Source organism: Rhinolophus sinicus, linkage group LG02, assembly GCF_036562045.2.
Source record: "Rhinolophus sinicus isolate RSC01 linkage group LG02, ASM3656204v1, whole genome shotgun sequence".
In the NCBI taxonomy this organism is placed as follows: domain Eukaryota; kingdom Metazoa; phylum Chordata; class Mammalia; order Chiroptera; family Rhinolophidae; genus Rhinolophus; species Rhinolophus sinicus.
The window spans coordinates 65,909,649-65,922,893 of NC_133752.1; the positions used below are offsets into that span (position 1 = coordinate 65,909,649).

Consider the following 13,245-nt stretch of genomic DNA (forward strand, 5'->3'; position numbering starts at 1 on the left):
GTATTAGCTAACGGTACAATGGTAATTGCTTTGAAATTTAAACATATCAAATTTATATGTTATACAACTTAAACTTAGACCATGTCATATATTGATTACATCTCAATTAAAAAAACAACAACCACAAAACAGAACATCTTAGAGAGGAAATGATAGAAGAGAATTATGGGAACAGAGTCCACCAACTTTAACCAAAAACTACCACTTTAGGCAGTACTAATCTTATATTTTAGACATAAGAGGCAATGAATAACATTCCACTAAGGACAATATCAATTGCTGTCACTAAGCTCAGGTATTTTCCTTATCACAGTCTTATATCAGAAGACAAGTCTCTTGTCTGTACCTAGGCTATACAAGGTCTGAAAATTACGTTCGCGAACTCATCCTAAAAAAATTGCTACATACCTCATTGCTGAATATCACTATGGTCACCTTCAAAGTACTCCCCTTGGGAAGCTATGTACCAATGCAAACACCTATTCCATCTTTCAAAGAAATTTTGGAACTCTTTTTCTGGAATAGCCATCAGAGCTGTTGTCGTATTACCCTTGATATCATGAATGCCATCAAAATATCTTCCTTTTAATAGTTCCTTTATCTTCGGGTAAAGAAAGAAGTAATTGGGGGCCAGATCAGGTGAGTAGGGAAGGTGTTCCAATACAGTTATTTGTTCACTGGCTAAAAACTCCCTCACAGACAGTGCCATGTGAGCTGATACATTATCACGATACAAGAGCCATGAATTGTTGGAGAAAATTTCAGGTCACTTTTGTCTAACTTTTTCATGCAGCCTTTTGAGTAGTTCCAAATAGTAAACTTGGTTAACTGTTTGTCCAGGTGGTACAAATTCATAACGAATAATACCTCTGATATCAAGAGTTTAGCAACATCATTTTGACTCTTGATTTGGACTAACGGAACATTTTTCTTTCTTTTTTTTTTTTTTTTGACAGAGGTCTTTTATTTTTTTACACTTATGCCATGAATTTATAGGGAATGGGTTCCAGCATCTCAGGCTCTTTTCCATTGGTTCTCACAAAGTGTGCTTCTCTAGGTGGGGCAGGCTGGTGTTTCAGTTGAATCCAGGTCATTTCTCTTTGGCTTTCTTCTTTTTCTGATCATTTTCCTTCACCTGTTTCAGGAAGCTATCTCTGCTCTTAGAATGCTTAATATACTCAATAGGAACATTAATTCTCTTGGCAAGAATCTTCCCCTTAATTTGTTTGTTTACAACTATGCCAACTGCATGCTGAGTAGCATTGTAGACCCTTCCCGTTTTGCCATGGTAACATTTGTGGGACATTCCTTTTTGAACAGTGCCCATTCCCTTGATGTCTCAGTATTACCTTTCTTGTAGATTTGCATGTATGTGGCCAAAGGAACAACTCCATGTTTTCTAAAAGGCCTAGAGAACATATAGCGGGTGTCTCTCCTCTTTATCTTTGTGTTGGTCATTTTGACAAATTACTGGAAAACAGCGATTCCAGCCGAAAAGGAGCTGACAGAACTTTTTTGGTCGTGGAGAATTGGCTGACTTTCAATGTGCATTTTGACACTTTGTTTCATGGTTGTATTGGTACAGTCATGTTTCATCACCACTGATAACATGACCCGAAACATCGTCTTGCCTCTCCTAAAGGTCTTGGCAAACTTCAACTCTCCTTTGTTTTTGTACATCAGTGAGTTCCTTTGAGACCGTTTTTGCACCCATCTTTCTCATGCCAAGATTTTCAGTTAAGATTTCCGTAAGGTTCCTCTATTGATGTTTACTTGGTCTGTTACAGTTCTCATAGTCAGCTGACGATTTGGATGCACAATTTGATGAATTTTTGCAATGGTTTTGACAGTTCTGCTCATTTCTGGATGCCCTGACCTCTCTTCATCAGTAACACATTCTCTCCCCTCAGAAAAACATTTAATCCATTTGTACACTGCCGTTTTCTTCATGGCATTATCCTCATAAACTTGGACTAATATGTCCCTGATTTCACTTACACTTTTGCCAAGTTTAACAAGAAATTTAATGTTTGTCCATTGCTCTAATTCAAGCTGAGACATTCTGGTGATGGCACACAAAAACACACACCAACAATAATGAATTCCACTCAGCAAAGACACTGCCACAGGTCGACATGAACACAGCTTTGAGACACTGATATACCAAGGTTATGAAACCTTACCAAGCTGTTTGTACAGTGCTGCCAATGTAAGTACAGGGTGGCAAGTTCACAAACTTAATTGGCAAATCCTACTATGTCACTCTTTGATGAATCAGTTTATAAATCCTGAGACAATGTGCTCATTTTCTAGCAAGATTCCTGTCTCTTCCACAATTCCAACCAGATGTCGTTAGGGGGCACAGTTTAGTCTAAATGAGTAGATTTCTTCGTTCCTCCTCTACCTTTTGGTAAGTAAAATTAGAACATAATAAAGTTAAGAAATTAGTAGCCTAAATGTATTAATTTTCTGTGAACTTATTTCTCTGTCACTTAATTACAGTGGACAAGAGAGATTCACTACCAAATAAGTATAATGATGAAATATTCAAAGACAATGTCCAATAAAAATAACAACCAAACAATACAACAATAAGTTAACAAAACCAAAACATTAAGGCAAACCTGGCTTTTTCACTTACAGCATTATGGATTTAGACAAGTGATTTATATACTCTCAGCCTCAGTTTCCTCATCTATAAAATTACAGAGGGGGTTATTTATACATTCTTTGAAGGCTAAATAAGACAATAGCATGTACAATGACTGACAGAAAATATACCATTACTAAGTCGCTATTTTAATAATTATTATATTTTCTAAAGAGTCTCACTTATCAAAAGATTTGTACAAATGCTTAGTAACGAGAAACATATGTGAAAATTGAATTTTTTTGTATTTTCAGGTTTTAATGATGGTTTATTCTATAAAGGAGTTTCTATCTTATATTTTCCTCATGGTATGTGGTTCAACATCTACTGTTGATCACGGAGGAAATCTTTTATGGCTACATTAACATCATGTGTCCAATAAGGATTATTTTGTTCACTCTGGAGTCATAAATTACAACATCAGCTTTTTATTAGTTGAAAAATCAATACTAGCATTCCCTATGCACTAATATGGTCAGGCTTATTGTTGGGAAACAGCTCTGAAGTTCTTAGTGAATAATATTCTATAAAAATAATCTGATGATGTTTTAATGGCAAAGGCTTGGTAATAATTATGCTTTCCAATGTGCTTAGTAGAAAAGCGCTTTAATGTCCTGTGCTCTTGAGGTCTTAACTTGGCAAGATAACTCTTGCTAAATATCTGGCAGCACGTCACCACCAGGAATTTAACTTTATACTTTCTATTTGTGTGTTCCAAACACTGAAGCAACTTGTCTTATTTCTAACTGATACAGTGATGACACCATTTAATTACATGACTTTCAAAAACTAATATGATAGTAACGGCCGTAGGCACAGTAGTACTGGTAGATAATTCCTTGGAACATTCTTTATACATCTTCCATTTTAGTTTTGTTTGTTTGTTTGTTTGTTTGTTTGTTTTTAATTTTTATCTAACAAAGTATTAATGTAAAAATCTTAAAAACTTATCAATGAAGTAATAAAACTAGTTACTTATGGAAGCTGACACTAGACAGTAATTTGGGACTCCAAGGAAAAGTTCTAGCCTTTAAAATTTACACCTATATGTACACATACATATTTCAGGTGTTTATATATATATATATATATATATATATATACATATATAAATATTTTATATATATATATATATATATATACATATATAAATATTTTATATATATATGTATAAATATAAATATATAAATTTGTAGATATAATATACAAATTAATGCAACATTTTAATTTAAATTACTTTAATCATTTTACCATACAGTACTCAGTTAATTCCTCATAAAATATCTTTGCCAATTATTTAAAAATAACCTATCCAAAAATAAAATTAAATCAAATTTATTGTCCTTCAATAAAAGCAAATTTATTGTCCTTCGATGAAAACAACTTCTATTACTTCAAGCAACAAAGGAAGCTCTTGAACCTAATAATTTAAAAAATATCATAATTTACTTAAAGTTCTAAAACCTTTTTCTCTGCTCCCTTCAAGTCCTTAATTTTATTCTACACCTATTTATTACCTAGCACATAGCCTGTAAAAACATTTTATTGTTCATATATTTAATGGCTCTAAAACTTAACTTTTAAAAGCAATAATAATACCCATGTATTAGATGATTATAGAATATAGATAAGTAAAATGAATGACAGCAATTTCACAACGTTTAGGAGGGAATAATTAGGATGACTCCATTATCAAGTACATTCAATACACCTAAAGTGGTATAATGCCTTGTGAAGGTAGACTTATATTACTTTAAAATGTATAGAGCAACTCTATAGCTAGCACTGAAAAGTAATGAATATTGCAATTGGTTCTCAAGGAAAAAATATGAAATAAAATTATATTAAATGCTCACTTAAACCAGTTAAAGCTAAAAGAGGTTGAAAAAGAAAAGAAAAACCACAATAAAGGGTAACCAGCTGAAATCACATGCCCTGATTTCAGCTTGTACTACAGAGCAACAATAATCAAAACAGAAAAACAGACACAAGAACAATGGAATAGAACTGAAAACATAGAAATAAACCCCATAAATATGGATAGATAATTTTAGACAAAGGAGCCAAAAATATAAAAGGGAGAAAAGACAGCCTCTTTAATAAATGGTGTTGGGAGAATTGGAAAATCACATTCAAAACAATGAATCTAGACTGTTATCTGTCACTGTGTACCAAAATTAACTCACAGTGGATCAATAACCTAAATATAAGACCTGAAACAATAAACTGCGTAGAAGAACACATAGGTACTGAACTTATGGACTTTAGGTTCAGAGAGGATTTTATGAATTTGACCTCAAAAGCAAGGGTAGTAAAAGCTAAAATAAATGACTGGGACTATATCAAACTGACAAGTATCTGCACAGCAAAGGAAACAATCAACACAATAAAGAGGCAACCAATCAATTGGAAGAAGATTTTAATAACGCCTCAAATAAGGGACTAATATCCAAAATATAGAAGGATCTCATACAACTCAACAACAGAAAAATAAACAATTCAGTTAAAAAATGGGCAGAGGACCTGAATAGACATTTCTCCAAAAAGGACATACAGATGGCCAATAGACATATGAAAAGATGCTCATCATCACTAATCATCAGAAAAATGCAAATAAAAACCACAATGAGCTATCACCTCACACCAGTTAAAATGGCTATCATCAAGAAGACAAATAATCTGTTTTGGAGAGGCTGTGGAGAAAAAGGAACTCTCATTCACTATTGGTGAATGCAGATTGGCGCAGCCGCTGTGGAAAGCAGAGTGAAGGTTCCTCAAAAAATTTAGAATAGAATTACCATATAACCCAGCAATTCCTCTCCTGGGTATCTACCCAAAAAAAATCTGAAAATATTTATCTATGAAGGTATATGTGCTCCGATATTCACTGCAGCTTTATTTACAGTGGCCAAGACATGGAAACAACTGAAGTATCCTTTGATAGATGAATGGATAAAGAAGATGTAGTATATATACACAATGGAATGCTACTCTGCCATAAGAAAAGATGAAATAGTGCCATTTGCAACAATGTGGATGGATCTTGAGATTATTATGCTAAGAGAAATAAGTCAGACAGAAAAAGTGAAGAACCATATGATTTCACTGATATTTGGGATAGAAAACTGAAAGCAACAAAGGAATACAAAGAAACAAAAACTGATAGACATAGACAACAGTTTAGTGGGCACCAGAGGGTAAGGTGGTAGATGAGGGTAAACGGGATCAAATATATGATGATGGAAGGTGAACTATCTCTGGGTGGTGAACACACAATGTGATATATAGAATTGTACACCTGAAACCTATGTAACTTTACTAACCATTGCCACTCCAATAAAATTTAATTAAGAAAAATAGGTAACCAGATACAAACATGGTAGATATTAATACTACTAGATCGAAAATTATTTTAAAAGTAATTTTACCAGTTAAAAGAAAAAGACTGTAAGAATGGATTAAACCCTTAAAAAGACTATCCACCATCTATAAGAATCTCACTGAAATACAAAAATTTAAATTCAGGTAAATTCTAGTAAAAGGCTGGAAAAAGTAGATTGTACACTGATCAGAAGAAAGTGTTTATTAGCCATACTAATTTCAAACATAGAAGATTTCCAAAAAAGTAAGATTATCGGAGATTAAGGTGGTTATTACATAATGATAAAGGGGCCATTCTCCAACAAGACATAATTCTAAATCTGTGTATACCTAAAAACAGAGCTTCAAAAGAGATGAAACAAAACCTGATAGAAGTGAAGGAGAAATTAAAAATTTACTACTGTTTTTGGGACTTCAACACACCTCTTTCAGTAATTGCTATACCAAGCAGGCAGAAAGTCAGTAAGGATACAATTGACTGAACAAGATTATAAATCAACTTGATCTAATTGACATTTATATCACAATTGTTGGTTGGGGACAGCTTTCAGCTTTTAGAGGCTGCCTACCTTCTGTACTTTGTGCTCTCTTTTCTCCATCTTCAAATTTACACATAACAGTGGGGATTGAGTCTTGCTCATTACTTGAATCTGACTTCATCTGGCTCATTTCTCCTGCTGTTTCTTACACCACATCTCTTTGACTCACCTTCCTCTTATGCTTTTAAGGGTCCAGATGATGACATTCAGCTCACCTCAGTTATCCAAGACAATCTTCTTATTTTAAGGTCAGGTTATTAGCCTTCTTAATACTATCTACAAATTCATTTTACTGTGTAACATATTTGCTGATGTAACATAGTGGAAGCCAAAATCCTGCCTATCACACTAGGGCATGAAGTACACGCCTAGTCAATAGACTGAGGGTATTCTATGAGAATTTTGGAAAAGATTCATATAAGAGTCATGAAGAGAAGTTCATTTTGGATAAAGATAACTTTTCTGACAGGAAAAATTATTAAATGTTAGTATAGATTATTGAACGACTATGGAATCTTTTCTGGGAACTCCTGAAGTTAGGATTAGACATTTGTTTTTCAGGATGGGTTTGAAGGCAGAATGGAAATAAATTGAATTCCCTGTCAAATTTATTTACCAGTTAGGCTTTTAGAGTTCAATCAAATTATGTTAATCAAAAAAAATTAATTTTTTAGGCAGACTATAAATTCAGTGATCCCTTAACACTCATATATCCCAGAGAGGTAATTCAGAAGAAACATTATTCTGTACCAGATAAAAACTTATTTAAAATCTCATTTTTATATCTATTTTAATCTTTAACTTCCATAATTAGAAGAACATTTGAAATTGAGTATTAAAATATGAAATAAATTGCTAGAAAATAGAGATTAACAATCCTACCTATTAGCCTTCAAATGATTTGGAATAAGAAAAAATATGTTTAAATTAACTGTCTCCAAAATATTAAGACATTTGACTTAGAACTAGTTTTAGGTGACCTTGCCTTGAACCCATTTTTGGGGAAGAGAGTTGAATTTTTCAGAAGTTTTTTGTTTGTTTTTTTCCATTGTTTTAACTGTATTGGCTGTTTTATTATGACTGGTTTCAAAACCTTTTAAAACAATGTTTCCTGAAGTTCCTAATGATAGGAATCACCAGGGTAACACAAAAAAATAAAAATACTTGGGAAAAATTGCATGGCTCATAAATCATAGGTAAGAGGGGATCTGCAAAGCTACATTTTAAAAAGTGCCCAGATAATTTTCCTCATCAAGGGCAATTTGATAAATACTTCTAAAGAAAATGTGAAATTCAAACCTTTAGAAATATTACCTCTAAAAAGATTTACCATATTTGTGTAGGTATAGACTCAGGCTTACTTTTTTGTGCATGGGTATCTGACACTTGGCAGATTCAAAATAATTTTAAAGATATTTGTACTTTCTCATGAGTGGGAAAATAATATTTTGCCTTTGTATATTTTTTGCTGTCCCAGTTTATTTTACTATTTAGTTTTTTTCAAATCTCAGATTTTTAAAGAATTATTATTCAGAATTATAGATCTTATTTTTTGTCCCAGCCCTTATATCTTTCCATCATAAAATTTAATTCAATATAGAGATATGATACTCCATTCTACTTCAATTTTAAATAATGTTTTATGTTGTATATTATATATAATTTGTAGTTTTTTAACATTTTATATTATTTTTATATATAAAAATGTTTTTTCCATTAGCAAGACGAAAATGCACAGACTTTCTATTGGTTATTGAATTTACACTAATGACATCTTCTGGAACATAGAACCCAGAAACTGGGTTAATGTGAATTAGTGTGGCAAATATGGTTTTCTTTTCTTTCACAATAAAACACCAGAATGAAAATTTAGATTAAGAATCCCCAAAATTGATGTTAAAATGAAAGAAAACTACATTGTCATCTAGACTTGTGTCTTCTTGGTAAAGACTAAACTAACTCAGAATAAAATAAACTGGTCCACACCTGCCTTCCCCCCATTTCCAGAGTTAACTAGTGTTAATAATTTGGTCAGCTTTCTTTAGATATTTTTGTTGGATTTACATGTAAGTATGTACTCATTTAATTGCGTATTTTTCTTGTGCAATGTGGGTTAGAACACTGCTGATAATTTTTATAAAATCACTCATCAAATGAAAAGAATAGTTGTCTTGATGACAGGTATTTTTGTGATGTCTTGGAATTTAATAAGAACATTTCTAGCATTTTACCAATGGAGTTTCATATTTGTATTTGATATTTATGAGATACATGACATCCCTGAAATGAATGGCTTCTGATTATTCTTAGCTTGCTAAGGTTTATAATAAATGATTACTGTGTTTATCAAAGCTATCTTTTTTTTTTTTTTTTTTTGCTGGTCTGTAAATGTGAAAAAAAAAAAATCCTGATGTAGACCTAATCTTATGTACTTGAATTCCTCATTAAGATGTAATATTCTTTTACAATATCCATGAATTTAATTTGAAAAGATTTCATGTAGTGTTTACATGTACACTCAAATAAATTTGACCTATGGTTTTGTTTTATTGCATTCTACTTTTCTGTTATTTTTTTTAATTAAAGTTTAAGAATATGTTTAGAAAAGTTCCTCTAGCAATTAGTTTTTTACTCAAATATATTTGACAAATGGTTTTCTTTTATTGCATTCTATTTTTTCTGTTATTTTTTAAATTAAAGTTTAAAAATATGTTTATAATAGTTCCTCTAGTAATTACTTTAAAAAAAACAAAAAAAAAAACTCTTCTCCCCATACATATTAAACAAAAACAAAACTTCTATGTTACTTTCAGAATTAAATGTTTCTGTATTTGCTTGCAGAATTATAAGGTAAAAAAAATGTAGATTCTCTTTCTGTGTAATTAATCTGCTTATTTATGCAGGGAGCTCTTAGAATTACCTCCATATCCCTGGATGTTTTAACTATTTTAAAGGACATAAATAAAATATCAATAATTTTGTATGAATCATGAATGCTAAGGTTTTTCTTTAGCTATGGGAAATTATCTTTACTAATTCACTGATTTTATTTTTTGTCAATGTTTTCAATTCTTTCCATTTAGAAATCCAAAGAGATGGATTGTTAAAATTTCTCATTTCACCCACCAATCTTTAAACTTTCCTTTGTTACTGTCCATTTATTTGTAATTTTGTAATATATTCTCAGAAACTTTATCAGCCAATCTTCTAACTCAAAAATTTGATCATGCATTCTTTATTTCATTGCTGAACACATTTAAGTTTTAAGCATTTTTGCACAGCAATCAGTAATTTTTTCATGGACATACTCTTATCCTTTAGAAGGCGCTAAATAACAACAACAACAAAATACTATTTTCCAATAACTTTTTAATTGAGTTTTTAAGAAAAACCTAAATTACAAAAAATGGCTGAAAATCTAGTGTATACTTGACCATACAACTATAAGAAACTGAAGAGATTATCAAAGATTTGTTCATAAAAAGACCTCAGGTACATATGATTTTATACATATAGGCTATATTTAAATTTGGAAATCGAATCACATGATTCTGTGCTATTCAAATTGATACAGTGTAGAGAAAAAGCAAGCTTATTAAATTATTTTATGAAACAAGCAACATCCATTATTAAGAACTTATAGAACATAAGAAAATATAGACTCTTAGAAATGTATAAACATGCCAATTTTTTAGTAGCAGATCAAATACAAGTATAAATTTAAAATTAATACACCATCAAGTCTGTCTCCTCATCCTACAAATGTATCAATGTTCAAAACTAAATTACTACAATTTAATAACTTAAAGGAGAAAATTAATGTGATCATATATATATTCACAAAAATAGCTGATACTTTTCAATGATATATTAAAATTTCTGAATAAATCATAAAAGGAAGTTGTTTTCATATAATTACACAATAATGAGAGACTTTCAGGATTGGTCAGCAAACATAAAACTAAGGAGCAAACATGGCTTTGCCATTTCCTAGCTTTAGTATTTTGGGCAAACCATTTACCATTCTGTGCCATAGTTCCCTCATGGTATTCTTGAGAGAAATCAAAGAAGTAATACCGGTAAAATCCTTGCAACATCGTGGCACACAGTAGCACTTTTAAGTTCCTGCTATTATCATTATTATTATTATCATCATCATCATTATTATTATCATTATTACCACTAAAGACAAGAAAATGTCAGTTGAATCTGCCATTAACACTTTCATTCAACATCATTCTGAAGATTTTAGCTAGTGTAATGAGATGAAGAAAAGAAAATAATTACATAAATACACATACTGAAAAAAGACACAACCATTACAACTATTAAAAAATACCTGTATGGTTAATTTCATGGTAAATATATAGGAAAGAGTGACTATTCTTATTTCTGAATTAGTTGAAAAATTGATAAAGAAGGTAATCTCTTTCACTGGGAAAATAATTATTTTGTATTCCTAGATACAAATATAAGAAATATGCAAACTCTATATGACAAAAACAGAACAATACTGATATGTATATATTTCAGAAATCTACTATTTGTATGTGAAATAATTCAGTAATTTGAAGAGGCAATTTCTGCCAAAGTTGATTGTGGGGACAGAGCCCCAGAAAGCAGTTTCCAGGCTCTCGGCCTCACATAGAAAGGTGCTGGCTCAGGTAGTAAATGGCCATCAACTGTCATTGGATGGCCATCAGCTGTGGCTAGTTGGCCGTTAGCTGTAACCAGTGAGCCGTTGGCCACTAATATAACTGCTGTGGCTATGCTAGCAAAAAAAAATGGGGGCTAGCAAGAAGATGGTGGCTGGGCTGGTAAGCGTGGATTGCAGTTAGGATGGTGGGTTGCGGACAGTGTGGATCCAGCCTCCAGTGAGACTATAGTGCCGCTAGCGAGAATATAGTAGTATGACTCCCCTACCTATGGCTCCATGGGTGTTCCTTTTTGGCCTCACCGTCTCCTGTGTTCTTGTGCAGGGAGCGGGAGCAGAGACCCCACCTGACACCATGCATGACATTGATATATTAAATTTAGTGTAGTACTAACCAGTTTCCCAATTTGGGGGTCACAACATATTGCTTATAAATTATATCTGATCGTATAGCTAAGAACATTTTATAATGAGAACAAAGTGGATAAATTAAATTTAATCAGAGCAGAAGGAACATGTCTTAGGTAACATTGTGCTGCTGTGAATTAGGGAATATTGTGGAGATTTGTGATTCCCAGAACAGAGCTCTAATATTAGATTAGATAGCACTGAATAGTCATTGTTAAAGTTTGAGCATAGTGTTGTAATGTTTGGCATCCCCAGATAAAGAAATTACACACTTACCTTCAAATATTGACTAAATCCTGAAGGCTAAGAGTTCCCAAATGTCCATCTTCCAACACAGGACACTAGACCAAGCTGGTTTATATATTCACAGTTATCCCAAGACTTCCTGAGTCAGAATTTCCTACACTGGTGAAATGATCATCTGTTTTCTATCTAGTACACCTGGTGATTCCCATGAGCAAAGTTTTGAACTCAGTTCTCAAAGATCATCATTAATGAAAATCACCTGAAAAACTGGTAGATAATGCAGGTTTCCAGCTTCTTCCCTCAGAGATTTTGCCTCAACAGGTCTAGGACACAAAATATCAAAATAAGTATTTTAAATTGGAGCACTAATCTCTAAAAGGAACATGGCTTTATATTATCATTTGACTAACAGTAAGTTTTTTATTAAAATTTGTTGGGGTGACAGTGGTTAGTAAATTACATAGGCTTCTAGTATACAATTCTGTAATACATCATTTCTATATCACATTGTATGTTCACCACCCAGAGTCAGTTCTCCTTCCATCACTATACATTTGACCCCCCTTTACCCTCTTCTACCACCTGCTTCCCGCCTTACCCTCTGGTAATCACTAAACTATTGTCTGTGTCTATGAGTTTTTGTTGTTTTTATTTCTTTGTCTTGTTCCTTTATTGCTTTCAGTTTTGTATCCCACATATCAGTGAAGTCATATGATTCTCAATTTTTTCTGTTTGACTAATTTCGCTTAACATAATAATCTCAAGATCCATCCATGTTGTCGTGCGGGAGACCCTGTTCGCTGTGCCATTTGTCGTGCGGGGAGGCCTGCAGGGTCTCTGGTCCCGCTCCCCACATAACGCAGGATATGGTGAGGCCAAAAAGGAACACCCACGGAGCCATAGATGAGGGAGTCATACCACTATATTCTCTCTGGCGGCACTATACTCTCACTGGAGGCTGGATCCACACTGTCCGCAAACCGCCATCCACGCTTGCCAGCCCAGCCACCATCTTCTTGCCAGCCCCCATTCTTTCTCTCTTCTCCCTCTCCCCTGCTAGCGTAGCCACAGCAGTTATATTAGTGGCCAATGGCTCACTGGTTACAGCTGACGGCCAACTAGCCACAGCTGATGGCCATGCAATCACAGTTGGCCATTTACTACCTGAGCCAGCACCTGTCTATGTGAGGCCGAGAGCCTGGAAACTACTTTCTGAGGCTCTGCCCCCACACATGTTGTTGCAAATGGTACTATTTTATCTTTTCTTATGTCTGACTAGTATTACATCGTGTATGTATACCACAACTTCTTTATCCATTCATCTGTTGAAGGACACTTTGGTTGCTTCCATGTTTTGGCCACCGTAA

General features: G+C 33.1%; 1 pseudogene; it reads right to left on the reverse strand.

Annotated features, from left to right (window-relative positions):
- Positions 1 to 977: 977 nt before the first annotated feature.
- On the reverse strand, positions 978 to 1,461 carry LOC109453741 (large ribosomal subunit protein eL21; annotated as a pseudogene).
- Between the last annotated feature and the right edge of the window lie 11,784 nt (positions 1,462 to 13,245).